Below are 14,399 nucleotides of genomic sequence, written 5' to 3'. Positions count from 1 at the left end.
TTTACATTCCCACTAACAGTGCAAGAGGGTTCCCTTTTCTCCACACCCTCTCCAGCATTTGTTGTTTGTCGATTTTCTGATGATGCCCATTCTAACTGGTGTGAGGTGATACCTCATTGTAGTTTTGATTTGCATTTCTCTAATAATTAGTGATGTTGAGCAGCTTTTCATGTGCTTCTTGGCCATCTGTATGTCCTCTTTGGAGAAGTGTCTATTTAGGTCTTCTGCCCATTTTTGGATTGGGTTGTTTGTTTTTTTAATATTGAACTGCATGAGCTGTTTATATATTTTGGAGATCAATCCTTTGTCCGTTGATTCATTCACAAATATTTTCCTTTTTTTAAAAATTTATTTATTTATTTATTATTTATTTATTTTTGGCAGCGTTGGGTCTTCGTTGCTGCACATGGGCTTTCTCTAGCTGCGGCAAGTGGGGGTTACTCTTCCTTGTGGTGTGCATGCTGCTCATTGCGGTGGCTTCTCTTGTTGCAGAGCGTGGGCTCTAGGTGCGTGGGCTTCAGAAGTTGTAGCGCATGGGCTCAGTAGTTGTGGCTCGTGGGCTCTAGAGCGCAGGCTCAGTAGTCGTGGCGCACGGGCTTTGTTGCTCCATGGCGTGTGGGATCTTCCCGGACCAGGGCTTGAATCCGTGTCCCCTGCATTGGCAGGAGGATTCTTAACCACTGTGCCACCAGGGAAGTCCCTCTTTTTCTTTCTTTCTTTCTTTCTTTTTTTAAAATATTTATTTATTTGTCTGTGCCAGGTCTTAGTTGCGCCCTGCCAGATCTTTAGTTGTGGCGTGCAGGATCTAGTTCCTTGACCATGGATTGAACCTGGGCCCCCTGCATTGGGAGCATGAGTCTTAACCACTGGACCACCAGGGAGGTCCCCATTTTCTTTCTTTCTTTCTTTCTTTTTTTGGCCACACCATGTGGCTTGCAGGATCTTAGTTCCCTGACCAGGGATTGAACCTGTGTCCTAACCACTGGACTGCCAGGGAAATCCCTGCCAGGGACTGCCAGGGAATTCCCGAGTTGAAGAGCTTCTAACATGATTGAAGCTGAGTCTGTTGTGCCATGTTATGGTCTGTTATGGTCAGGGCCCTGGTATATGAAACCTGGGACCCTGACACATGAGATGAGAAGATCTGGAGTATCCCCCTGACTATTTTGACTCCCTTGACTCCGCTGAACCCGCAGAGACTGCAGAGGTGCTCCCCTCCCTACTTAGAGCGAGCACTCCCAGGGGTAAAAAGACACTGTAGAAGCCTCAGCCTCACAAGAAAACAGGGATCTCTCTCAGCATCTGCCTCGCCTCCTCTCCTGGTTGAAAGGTCCACAACTATGTTAAGTTGCAGCATAATTCAGCTGCGTCTGAGAAGAGAGAAAAGGGACTGTCCCCAAACAGAGCTGCAAAAACAAGCCAGCATGTCCCAGTAGGAGCCAGAGTACTGGTGGGACTGTATTTTGAGGGTGTGTGACTAAGGGTCCCAGAACATAACACTGGTGAAAAAAATTTCTTGAAATCCTATATCCTTATTCTCCCTGCATATGGGATTTAACCCTTGGCAAGGGCCTCAGAGGAAGGGGAAAACTCACTGCTGAGGTGGCTTTTCGAAGTACGTCCACTCTCAGTGAAGTCAAAAATGTCTGCATTGCCCTGACAGATGGCAGAAGAAGGAATAAAGAAGCTGAGAGAGGAGAACTTCCCTGGTGGTCCAGTGGTAAAGAATCCGCCTTCCAATGCAGGGGATGTGGGTTCGATACCTAGTCAGGGAATGGGATCCCACATGCATGCCACAGCTAAGGAGCCGCCGAGCCACAACTAATGTGCCCAAGAACTGCAACTAAGGAATGTGCCTGTCGCAACTAAGACCCGGCGGAACCTAAATAAATAAATAAATAAATAAATTAAATAAACTGTACAGTGTCTTCAAAAAAAGAAGAAGAAGCTGAGGGAGGTAGGCATGTTGGAATAGGTATTTTATGTGAGACCGAAAGACCCACCAGCAGATTATGTTACACACATAGGCCATGGATTGAACCAGATCGAACCCCACATACACTTCATTTGCCAAAGCCTTCAGGAATATGGTAGAGAGAGGGACACCAGAACAGTAAGAAGTTCAGAGATGGCTAAGGCTGCCAGTAAGAGAGATTGTCACAGAGCTTGGCTTACTGATAGAAATGGGCCTCATGGGGCCCTGAAGCACTAGAGGTCAGGGGGCAGCACTTAACCACCAGGATCCGGGGGGTCACATTTACTGTAATGACCAGCAGAACAGCAGCCAAGGGGGCTTGACCCAAAGAGAACTGTGGAGATGGTCAATAGAATATGACATCCCGGGAATTCCCTGACGGTCCAGCGGTTGGGACCCTGCACTTTCACTGCTGAGGGCCCAGGTTCAGTCCCTGCTTAGGGAACTAAGATCCCACAAGCTGCAAGGCACGGCCAAAAATATAAATAAATAAGAGAGAGAATATGACATCTCCCTCGAGCCCACCCAGGGGTACCGAAAAAAAAAAAAATGACATCCCAAGGGGCATCCCAAGGCGCAAAATACATGGACACTTAATGTGGGTATTGCTTAATATATAGTCAAAAGAAAGCAAGAAGGGACTTCCCTGGTGGCGCAGTGGTTAAGAATCCGCCTGCCAATGCAGGGGACACGTGTTCGAGTCCTGGTCCGGGAAGATCCCACATGCTGCGGAGCAACTAAGCCCGTGCGCCACAACTACTGAGCCTGTGCTCTAGAGCCTGTGAGCCACAACTACTGAGCCCGTGTGCCACAACTACTGAAGCCCGTGCACCTAGAGCCCGTGTTCCGCAACAAGAGAAGCCACCGCAAGGAGAAGCCCATGCAGCGCAACGAAGAGTAGCCCCTGCTCGCCACAACTAGAGAAAGCCCCCGCACAGCAATGAAGACCCAACACAGCCAAAAATTTAAAAAAATTAAAAAAAAGAAAGCAAGAAGCCGGAGGCTGAGATCAGTTGCCCTGATAAAAAGTCATGAATGGAGAACCGGCAAGAGCTCCATTTGATCTACAAGCTATGGCTCTTTCTTGGGCACTTTTAGTTCCTTGTGTCCACAGACAAGCAGGCAAGAGGAACAGTCACCCTCTTGGCAAGGGTAATGGCTCTGATTAGTAGGAGGAGGAGGGCTGTTGTTACAAAATAGGGGCAAGGAAGAATATGTATTGAACTCGGGTGACCCATTTGGGTGCTTTATGGTACTCCCTTGCCCAACTAAGAATGTATACGGACAAATACAGCAACCTCAGCCTGAGAAAGGTATGATTACCACTGGGTCAGACCCCTCAGAAATGAAGGTTGTGTTCCACCCCCAGGTAAGTTGCTGAAACAAATAGAGATGAGAGCTAAGGGCAAGTAAATTTAGAATGGTTAGTGGAGAGAGGAAAGCATGAGTACCGGTTGTGGCCCCAAGACCAACTTAAGTGATAAGGACTATAGTTTATCCCACTAACATCCCTCTTCTAAGTTTCTCTGCAAGAAGAAAGGTGCACTGGAACCCTGGAGGAGCTGCTCCCAAATGTGAAAGAAGAAGTGGGGGGCTTCCCTGGTGGCGCAGTGGTTGAGAATCTGCCTGCCAATGCAGGGGACACGGGTTCGGGCCCTGGTCTACGAAGATCCCACATGCCACGGAGCAACTAAGCCCGTGAGCCACAACTACTGAGCCTGCGTGTCTGGAGCTTGTGCTCCGCAACAAGAGAGGCCGCGACAGTGAGAGGCCCGCGCACCGCGATGAGGAGTGGCCCCCGCTCGCCGCAACTAGAGAAAGCCCTCGCACAGAAACGAAGACCCAACACAGCCAAAAATAAATAAATAAATAAATAAATATTTAAAAAATAATAAAATAAAATCTAATTAAAAAAAAAAAAAAAAAAGAAGTGGGTCTGCATGGTGCCAGGGGGTAGACTGTGGCCGTCAGAAAGATGCACCACTTGGATCTCCCTTCCAGAAAGTACTTCCATCCAGCCAGCTGCTAGGAGAGCAATTGGCTTGACAGCATCCGGCTGCAGCATCTTCAGAATGTACCTCAGTTTTGTTTTGTTTTGTTTTGTTTAATTAATTAATTTATTTATTTTTGTCTGTGTTTGGTCTTCATTGCTGCACGCGGGCTTTCTCTATTTGCGGCGAGCAGGGGCTACTCTTCGTTGCGGTGCGTGGGCTTCTCATTGCTGTGGCTTCTCTTGTTGTGGAGCATGGGCTCTGGGCGCGCGGGCTTCAGTAGTTGTGGCACGCGGGCTCAGTAATTGTGGCACACGGGCCTAGCTGTTCCGCGGCATGTGGGATCCTCCCAGACCAGGGCTCGAACCCGTGTCCCCTGCATTGGCAGGCGGATTCTTAACCACTGCGCCACCAGGGAAGTCCTGTACCTCAGTTTTTGAGCTGAGGCCACACTTTTCCTGAATCTCCCCTAGACAATAACTGAACATGGTTGTTTAACTAGGGCCTGAACTCTTTCTGCCCAACATGGATCTCCTCTAATTGGCAACCTTCACTCCAGAGCATCCCACTGAGTTGGTCAAAACTTTGTCACATCTGCACTGAGTTCCGAGTCACTCCTTGTTCAATCCTGTTTCTTCCCCACTTTTCTTTCGCAAGTGTCAGATTTGAATCATTGCCCAAAGGCTTTCCTTATCTCATTCTGCTTCCTCCCTATTTTTTATTTCACAGGCATTTTACCCAAATCAACTCCTTGCACTCTTAGCTTCCTGGAAGACACAGCTGACACAGATGGTTACAAGAGATGACTTCCTCCCTGCGTGATTTTGGGCAAATAAACTCTCTAAGCTTCAGTTTTCTCAGTATAAAATGAGGCTATTATTACCTCTCTCAGTGGATTGTGGGGGGGCTTAAATATATAAAATATTTAAGATTTTTATGAGAATTAAATGAGAGAATTCATGTAAAATGTTTAGCAGACACCCTTGCACATCTGGTAAATGTTAGCTGTTATACTAATGAAGAGATAAGGCAGACTATGAATGGGAATTCTTTAGCTTTCCTTCATCCTGGTGGATATGTTAATTTGCCTAGCAGTAGAGAACCGTTATTATCTTTTTTCCCATTACCATTAACATCTCCACCTATGCCAAACCAAGAAGGTTTTTAAAAGAAACAATGCAAGTACAAGTAATGGTAATGGTTTCTAGAAATGTGATTTTGTATTGATATGATAATGACCATCAAAAGTGAGATGGAGGGCTTCCCTGGTGGCACAGTGGTTAAGCATCCGCCTGCCAATGCAGGGGACACGGGTTCGAGCCCTGGTCTGGGAAGATCCCACATGCCACAGAGCAACTAAGCCCGTGCGCCACAACTACTGAGCCTGCACTCTAGAGCCCGTGAGCCACAACTACTGAGCCTGTGAGCCACAACTACTGAAGCCTGCGTGCCTGAAGCCCATGCTCCGCAACAAAGAAAAGCCACCGCAATGAGAAGCCCGCTCACCGCAAGGAAGAGTAGCCCCCGCTCGCCACAACTAGGGAAAGCCCGCATGCAGCAATGAAGACCCAACACAGCCAAAAATAAAATAAATAATAAAAAAAAAAGTGAGATGGAAATTGATTGTGATTATGTAACCAAATGTAAGCGTACACGTTAAGACATGAGGAACAGTATACATTTTCCATATTTAAAAACTCTATTACAAGGGTGGGTAATTTATCCTCCACAATGGGTTTTGATGTAGCATTCACAGGTCCGTTACTGTGATACATTTCAGTTTTCAATAATATGTGGTTTCCTTTTAAAATCAACACTTTTCATTTGATCTCATTCTCGTGTATAAGCATGTACACATCTACCTGGGCTAAAGTTTTCATAAAGGTAGAAAGAAGAATACCATTAGGAACTTTATCCAAAAGGTTAGAAAATTCTAACTCATCAAAAACAAAAAAACCAAAAAACACTTACCAGTCCAGTGCTTATAAACTGTCTGTGATGAGGCTTATGCTGACTTTGTCACATCTGAACTAAATTTATGGTACAGGACATTTATTAAAGTACTTATTACTTCCTCTGGTGAGCCCTTCAGCTACTGGAATTTTAAAAGACATGTAGGGGCTTCCCTGGTGGCGCAGTGGTTGAGAGTCTGCCTGCCAATGCAGGGGACACGGGTTCGAGCCCTGGTCTGGGAAGATCCCACATGCTGCGGAGCAACTGGGCCCGTGAGCCACAGCTACTGAGCCTGTGCATCTGGAGCCTGTGCTCCGCCACAAGAGAGGCCGCGACAGTGAGAGGCCCGCGCACCGCGATGAAGAGTGGCCCCCGCTTGCCGCAACTAGAGAAAGCCCTCGCATAGAAAACGAAGACCCAACACAGCCCCAAAAAATAAATAAATTTAAAAGACATGTAACCTGAAGGATTTACTTAATTATATTCTGCATTTGATTTTAATGGAGAAACTAATCATTACAGTGCAGTAAACCATGAAATAGAAATAACCATCCTTTAAGAGGGAAGCTGACACGCTTTTATGTTTAATTTGGTAATTTTCTGACAGCCATGCCATTTTCTGCCTCTGTTGCTTTTTAAATTAATTTTGAAGAAATTTCCTTACTGTAGGTGGACAGCGTGAGGATGAAAAATTCTCACCTCGTGGAAGCATCCAAAGTACTTTATTTAACCTTTTCACCAAGAACTCACCCCCCAACTCAGATGAATGACTTCACAAATTGTAATGCACATGCTCTTTCTGAAAAAAAAATTTTTTAATCTCTGTTGATCTAGTCAATTAGAATGAAAATGATTGCTCTTCCTGTTTCTTAATATATCACCCTAAATTTCTCTTACAACCAGTGTCCTAACAATCTCCTTGATGATCAGTTGAATATAAAATCATGAAGACACACCTGATCCAAAGTAACAAACACATTGCCCCCACATCTTCTACTTTAAAAAGACATTAAAGGGACTTCCCTGGTGGTCCAGGGGTTAAGGCTCTGTGCTCTCAATGAAGGGGCCTGGGTTCGATCCCTGGTCAGGGAATTAGATCCTACACGCCACAACTAAAGATCCCGCATGCTGCAATGAAGATCCCGAGTGCCGCAACTAAGACCCAGGGCAACCAAATAAATAAATAATTTTAAATATTTATTTATTTATTTATTTGGTTGATCCGGGTCTTAGTTGTGGCAGGTGGTCTCCTTAGTTGTGACATTCAAACTCTTAGTTGTGGCATGCATGTGGGATCTAGTTCCCTGACCAGGGATCGAACCCAGGCCCGCTGCACTGGGAGCTCGGAGTCTTAACCACTGCACCACCAGGGAAGTCCTTAAATAAATAAATATTAAAAAAGAAAAAAAAAGAATTTAGGTAGGTTTTTCTTAAAAAAAAAAAAAAAAGGGACTTCCCTGGTGGCGCAGTGGTTAAGAATCCGTCTGCCAATGCAGGGGACACGGGTTCAAGCCCTGGTCCGGGAAGATCCCACATGCTGCGGAGCAACTAGGCCCGTGCGCCACAACTACTGAGCCTGCACTCTAGAACCCGCGAGCCACAACTACTGAGCCCACGAGCCACAACTACTGAAGCCCGTGGACCTAGAGCCCGTGCTCCGCAACAAGAGAAGCCACCACAATGAGAAGCCCATGCACCGCAACGCAGAGTAGCCCCTGCTCGCCACAGCTGGAGAAAGCCCGCACGCAGCAACGAAGACCCAATGCAGCCAAAAATAAATAAATAAATTTATTAAAAAAAAAAAAGACATTACAGCTTAACATTATATACGTAGTCTACATATTCCATACCTAGTCATTAGTTGCTATTTCACAAAAGTAAAGTCACTGGCCTGTCATATAACATTTCTTCCTGTTCCACTGCTACTCCTGCAACTGGTTAGAAGCTCTTCCTAGCCCATATTTGCTTCCAACATTGTACAAATTTTCTTCTCATGCTTAAAAATAAATGTCAAGTTCCTGATCTTTTGTTAAAGATTCATTGCCAAAGATGGTTTCACAGCAGGAGCCTTCTTAGGGAAAGAGTTGGCTCACATTCCTGCTAAGAACGTAACCTGGGAATGATGGAAAAATAATTATAATCAATGTCATAGAGCATATGGGTTTCTGCCGAGACGCCTGCCAAATAGGACCTGCACTAATCTTTTCCATCCACTATCAGTCGGTTGACTCTAGCAAATAAATTCCTCATATTTGGATAAATGAAAGCCCAAAGTTCACACATATTTCTCCTATATCTGAGAGACTTCTGAGAGAAACCAGTGAATGCCTTGCATTTCTTAAGCTTAGTTTCCATAAAACTACAGTTACTGTGTTTTTGTGTCTATAAACATGGAACTGCCTTATTTCTACTTCATCCCTCATCCTAGGTGACCCATTAAGGTCAGTCCACAGATAGTGAAAGAAATGAGGCTATATATATATATATACATATATATTTATATATATATATATTTATATATACATGGGGAGAGAGAGAGAGAGACAACACATTTTAAAAGCATTGTACTTTATGTTGATGTGTGTTTCAGCTGGATACACCCCAACAGTACGTGTCATTTCTAAAAGAGAAACAATGCTGAGCTGATTAAATGGAAGCAGAAACACCTGGTGCATATCATTATGGAATAAGGTCCTGGGTGATTTAATTAAGATCTTTATTGTTATGAAGTGGCTTTCCAAGTGTTCTTCCGCTGAGCTTATATTTCATTCTACCATCCACCCTGCTTTGCTTCTCTCAGGATATGTGCCAGGTGGTATGTAGTTCCTTTAGGAGAGAATTTTCTGTCTGTGGAATCTCAGAACACAAGGAAATCAGAGGCAGATTTGATTTTCCTTACAAGCCTCTGTGTTTCAAGCATTTGAGAGCTTAGAGCAATTTGACTCTTTTCTACATTTTCTACACAGAGGGAAGAAAGAACACAGCCTCTCTTAAACTAGCATTCTATTACTTTCTAAGCATAAACTAATCAATAAACACAGTAAGTATATGTTATGTTTTCTTGTTACACAATGCAGAGTAGACAAAGGGGGGACATTCCAATTAAATATTGGTAGTTTTTGCTTCCAATATTTAGAACATTTTAAGCAAAGAGAAAAATGAATTGAAAATGAGGTTTATGTTTGCTTCTATGATGCTCCATTCACAGATCTAGCACTAAATTAACAAAGATACAACAAATTGGGCAGCTGCTTCTCTGTCCTAAGACCTTTCTGCTCCTATTTAGACATTCAATATAGCTGTCGCAGTGTTCAAGTCATACTCTAAAATAAAGATTTCTAGAGAGAAGCTGTGTATTAATATTGTGATTCTCCCCAGCCATACAACCCAGCTCCAGCTCCGACTGCTAGAGTTATAAAGATGAAATGACTTTTTTCCCCAAGCAGCATTATCATCTTTCAGGAAGGCTTGCTTCTCACTTCTTATTTTTCTCCCAGCATATGTCTGTAAAACCTTACGAAAACTCCATGACCAATATCCTTAAAATCAGCTGGGTACAAATATTACTCAGCCGTAAAACAAGAATGAAATAATGCCATTTGCAGCAACATGGATGGACCTAGAGATTACCATACCAAGTGAAGTAAGTCAAAGACAAATACCATATGACATCACTTATATGCAGAATCTAAAATATGACACAAATGAACATATCTCTGAAACAGAAACAGACTCAAAGACATAGAGAACAGACTTGTGGTTGCCAAGGGTTGGGTAGGGAGGGAAGGACTGGGAGTTTGGGAGTAGCAATGCAAACTAGTATATATAGGATGGACAAGCGGCAAGGTCTTACTGTATAGCACAGGGAACTATATTCAATATCCTGTGATAAACCATAATGGAAAAGAATATGAAAAAGAATATATATATGTATAACTGAGTCACTTTGCTGTACAGCAGAAATCAACACAACTTTGTAAATCAATTATACTTCAATAAAATTTTTTAAAAAATCAGCTGGGTGCAATTCTGTATTACTCTGGGTGCAGAGTAAAATGAGTCAGAAATGGACATTCTCACACAACAACTGTTCAGAGCAGGATGGAAACTAGAATTCAAAGACTTAAAGCTTTTTGCCTCAGAAAAAAAGTTGTAGCTACATTTTCTTTGTAATTGGTTTGAAAGAAACTAGAAATCAAATTTGCCAAATACTGGTCCCATATATTTTGTGAGGATACTATGGATAGCACCAAAATGCTCCATAATTTGATTTATAGGTAGTCAGATAAGATTATAGGAGTTTTCTTTTTCTGAGTAGGCTGTGCTGTGCTTATTAATAATAAAAACAACTCACCCACTCATTCACTCTAAAGGCAGGCTCCGTTGCCCTAGTGAATTGTGTTCCCAAGTTTATTACTTAGTTGGTTGTTTCGAAATCCACATTTTTTTCCTTAGGCATAATAGTATAAGTGGTAGTTAAATTCCAAGCATAAACTCCAAATCTGATTGACCTCTAGGTCAATAGGAGCAAGACCAGCCTGAGTTCCAGCTGCTAGAAGACAACATCTGTGCTGATTATTCTCCATTTATCACCTGCTCTGTGCTCTGGAAGACTGGGCTACAAATGGATTCAATTTATCTGGGTTCCCTTGCTTGGCTTTGGCCAAGGAGGGGCATGGATCAGAGACAAGCAAAGAGGAGAGAGAGGATGGGGTGTTTCTTCATCTGTTCCTGTCTTGCTTAGCTGCTGCCAATCTGGCAGGGGCTACATCTCTAGCTGGGCAGCCCCTCCTCCACATCTCTAGTTCTTACCGGGCTCTGGGAACATCATTCATTCACTCCCCTTCCCTCCCCACCTCCATCCCCTCCGCTTGTCTTGGGGGTATAACCTCTCCCTGCTCTTGCTAGTCTTTTGTATCTCAGCATCCTGTGTTGGTTCTCTTAACCCCACCCATGCCTCAGTTAAAAATCTCTTCATTAACATCTCTTCACTTGTACCATCTGAGTGGAATTCCATCCATCAATACCCCGACTGAGAGAGGGAAGGAAGAAGAGGAAAAAGCATTTCTTAGTCCTTCCTGGGTGCAGAATTTCAGGCAGGATGCTTCACGTATCTAACAGATATTATGTTCCTGCTATATGCCATTGATTGTGAATAAAACAGACCTAGTCCCTGCCTTCAACGAATTTATTTTCCTAGTTGGGAAGGCAAACTTAGTAAATACACAAATGAATAAACAAAAGAGTTAGATGTTCTGGGAAATATTATGTAGGAAATAAACAGGGTATATTGATAGAGGATCATTGGTGGGGAGGGTAATTTTGGATAGGGTGGTCAGAGAAGGCCTTGCTGAGAAAGTGACATTTAACTTAGACCTCAAGGTTGAAGAGGAAATAGAATTGTGCAAAGAGCTGGCAAAGGGCAGGGGGAAGGCTTCCCTGGTGGCACACTGGTTAAGAACCCACCTGCCAAAGCAGGGAACACGGGTTCGAGCCCAGGTCTGGGAAGATCCCACATGCTGCAGAGCAACTAAGCCCATGGGCCACAACTACTGAGCCTGCGCTCTAGAGCCCGCGAGCCACAACTGCTGAAGCCCGCGTGCCTAGAGCCCGTGCTCCGCAACAAGAGAAGCCACGGAGATGAGAAGCCCCCACACTGCAAAGAAGAGTAGCCCCCGCTCGCCGCAACTAGAGAAAGCCCGCGTGCAGCAACGAAGACCCAACGCAGTCAAAAATAAAAATAAATAAATATAAAAAAATAAATAAATAAATAAAATAAATAAATAAATAAATACATTAAAAAAAAAAGGCAGGGGGAAATGTGTTTCAGGCAGAAGGAGCTGAGAATGTAAAGGCTGAGAGTTGAGAAAAGAGTTTGGTGGGAAAACCAGGACTATGGCAGCTGTTCGACTTTGGAGGAAATTAAAGACAGATATTTGCAAGGCACATGGGGAGCTGAAGGAAGGAAAGTGTGAGTGGAGTGGGGGCCAGGTGGAGAGTGGTACCCGATGAGGCCAGACAGTTGCTCAGGGAACTCAGGGCAGGGCCCTGTAGGCCAGGGTGAAGAGTATGGATTTTATTCCCAGTATAACGGGAGGCACAAAAAGTTTTAAAAAGCAAAGTGATATGGTCTGAATTTATCTTTTTCAAAGCGCACTCTAGCTGCTTTAGGGAGAAGGGCTTCGGGGAGAAACAAGTAGAACCAGAATGCTATTATAATAAAATAACCCAGGCAGAAGATGACTACATTTTGTTCTAAAGAGGTGGAGTGGGGCTTCCCTGGTGGCGCAGTGGTTGGGAGTCTGCCTGCCAATGCAGGGGACACGGGTTTGAGCCCTGGTCTGGGAAGATCCCACATGCTGCGGAACAGCTGAGCCCGCGCGCCACGACTGCGGAGCCTGCGCTCTAGAGCCCACAAGCCACAACTACTGAGCTCACGCGCCTAGAGCCCGTGCTCCGCAGCAAGAGAGGCCGCCGCAGTGAGAAGCCCGCGCACCGCAACGAAGAGTGGCCCCCGCTCGCCGCAACTGGAGAGAGCCCGCGCGCAGCAACAAAGACCCAACACAGCCAAAAATAAATAAACAAAATGAACAGATATATTAAAAAAAAAAAAAAAAAAAGAGGTGGAGTGGAGATGCAGAGAAGCAGACATCTTTGAGTTTTTGTAGAGGTAGAGCCCATAGGATTCAGGAAGGGCTAGGTATGGAGGGAGGCAAGGGAAAGGGAAGAATCAAGGATGACTCCCAGTTTTCTGGCTTGGGCCACTGGCTGGGTATTGGAGCTGTTTATAGAGAGGAGGAAGTAGAGGGATGGAGAGATTGATAAGATGAAGATGAGCCAGATGGCAGGCAGATGGCTACCAGAGCCTGGGGCCCAGAAGACAGATTTGAGGTGGAGGATCTTTGTTCCAGTCTCTCAGTGGTCAAGCAGGTTTCTCAAGCCAACATGGCTTAGGCCTAAAGGGATCTCCACCAGGCCTGGATGTACTTACTAGAACTGGGGTTTAGATGTGAAGTCCCAGTTCGTAAAAAAGCATTCCTATACTTTGATTTGTCATTAGTGCACATATTTTCTTTGAAGATCTCAAAGAAAGAGATGACCAGTTGAAAGAAAGACTTGAGAATTCTTAGGTCCTTGACTAAATACCATCATAATCTTGCCTCTAGGGTTCCAATTTCAACATGACTTAATGGTATATTTAAAGAACAGCCCCTAGAATCCAGTTTGGCTGATGTACAATAATGTCCTTATAGGGAGGCACATACCCATAGTAAGAGATAAGATTCTGGGGCTTTTCCATTCCAGTTGTCATGGCAACAGCAACAAGGGCCCTGGAGGTAGAAAGAAGGAAGAGAGAGGAGAGAGGAGAAACCAGAAGCTGTGGTGGCTATTAGTCTTCGGAAGATAATTAAATGCAGATATTTGTAAGCTGCATGGAGAACACACCCTGCAAATCCAGGGCAGTTATAAGTACACAGTTTGTTAGTGGACAATTTGTTCATTTTAAGAACCAGAGATATACATGAAAGCTTTATCAGACTCGGGGGCTAGGAATACATCATGCATCTCTTTTACTCCTGTGCCCATTGCCCTGCCTGGGTTTCCAGGGACTTGAATGAATGAGCAAATGAGATCCCAAAAGAAGAATCTCCTTATTTTGTATGGGTTCTAAAGTTGCTAGGTGGACAGATTCTTTGGTTAAAGATTCTATTTTATGTTAAAACCATAATCATTCAGTGATTATAGGGTGACAAGCCTGAAAGAAAGACTCACCTCCAAACCAAAAGACCAAGTCAGGATGTCTCACTCTCTGGGGTTGATTCTGACAGCCATTCACTAAACATGGATGGTATATTATATAACTATATACTTCCCATGAAGATCCATGGTAGAATAGGCTTTGGATTAGATTCTTGAGGTGATTAAATTTCATCTCTAAACTGAGAATCCTCAATGCATCGAAAGTTGTGGCAGTGAGGAAAGGTGACAGTGAGATAAAGAATAAAGACAGGACTCCCCTGGTGGCGCAGTGGTTAAGAATCCACCTGCCAATGCAGGGGACACGGGTTCAATCATTGGTCTGGGAAGATCCCACATGACGAGGAGCAACTAAGCCCATGAGCCACAACTGTTGAAACCTGCGTGTCCTAGAGCCCGTGCTCCACAACAAGAGAAGCCACCGCAATGAGCAACCCGCGCACTGGAATGAAGAGTAGCCCCCGCTCGCTGCAACTAGAGAAAGCCCGTGCTCAGCAACAAAGACCCAACGCAGCCAAAAATAAATAAATAAAAAATTTTTTTAAAAAGAATAAAGACAAATCGGGACTTCCCTGGTGGCTCAGTGGTTAAGAATCTGCCTGACAATGCAGGGGACACAGGTTCGAGCCCTGGTCCAGGAAGTTCCCACATGCCGCGGAGCAACTAAGCCCATGCACCACAACTACTGAACCTGCACTCTAGAGCCCGTGAGCCACAACTGC

At 44.4% G+C, this 14,399-nt stretch overlaps 1 protein-coding gene and 1 long non-coding RNA gene across 4 annotated transcripts in view; one reads left to right on the top strand and one right to left on the bottom strand.

Moving 5' to 3' along the window:
- The window catches only part of YPEL2 (yippee like 2), a 188,773-nt gene that overhangs the window by 38,885 nt on the left and 135,489 nt on the right, over positions 1-14,399 (bottom strand). The window lies entirely within an intron of this gene.
- LOC309617917 lies at positions 11,730-14,217 on the top strand. Its single transcript, XR_014238193.1, has 2 exons — positions 11,730-12,182; positions 12,543-14,217. It is a non-coding gene; the product is annotated as an uncharacterized lncRNA (long non-coding RNA).

The sequence above is a fragment of the Balaenoptera borealis genome (genome assembly GCF_965194805.1).
Source record: "Balaenoptera borealis genome assembly, chromosome: 20".
Lineage (NCBI taxonomy): Eukaryota > Metazoa > Chordata > Mammalia > Artiodactyla > Balaenopteridae > Balaenoptera > Balaenoptera borealis.
Note: the sequence above shows the minus strand (reverse complement) of the source record. Positions and strands in the feature narration are given on the sequence as shown.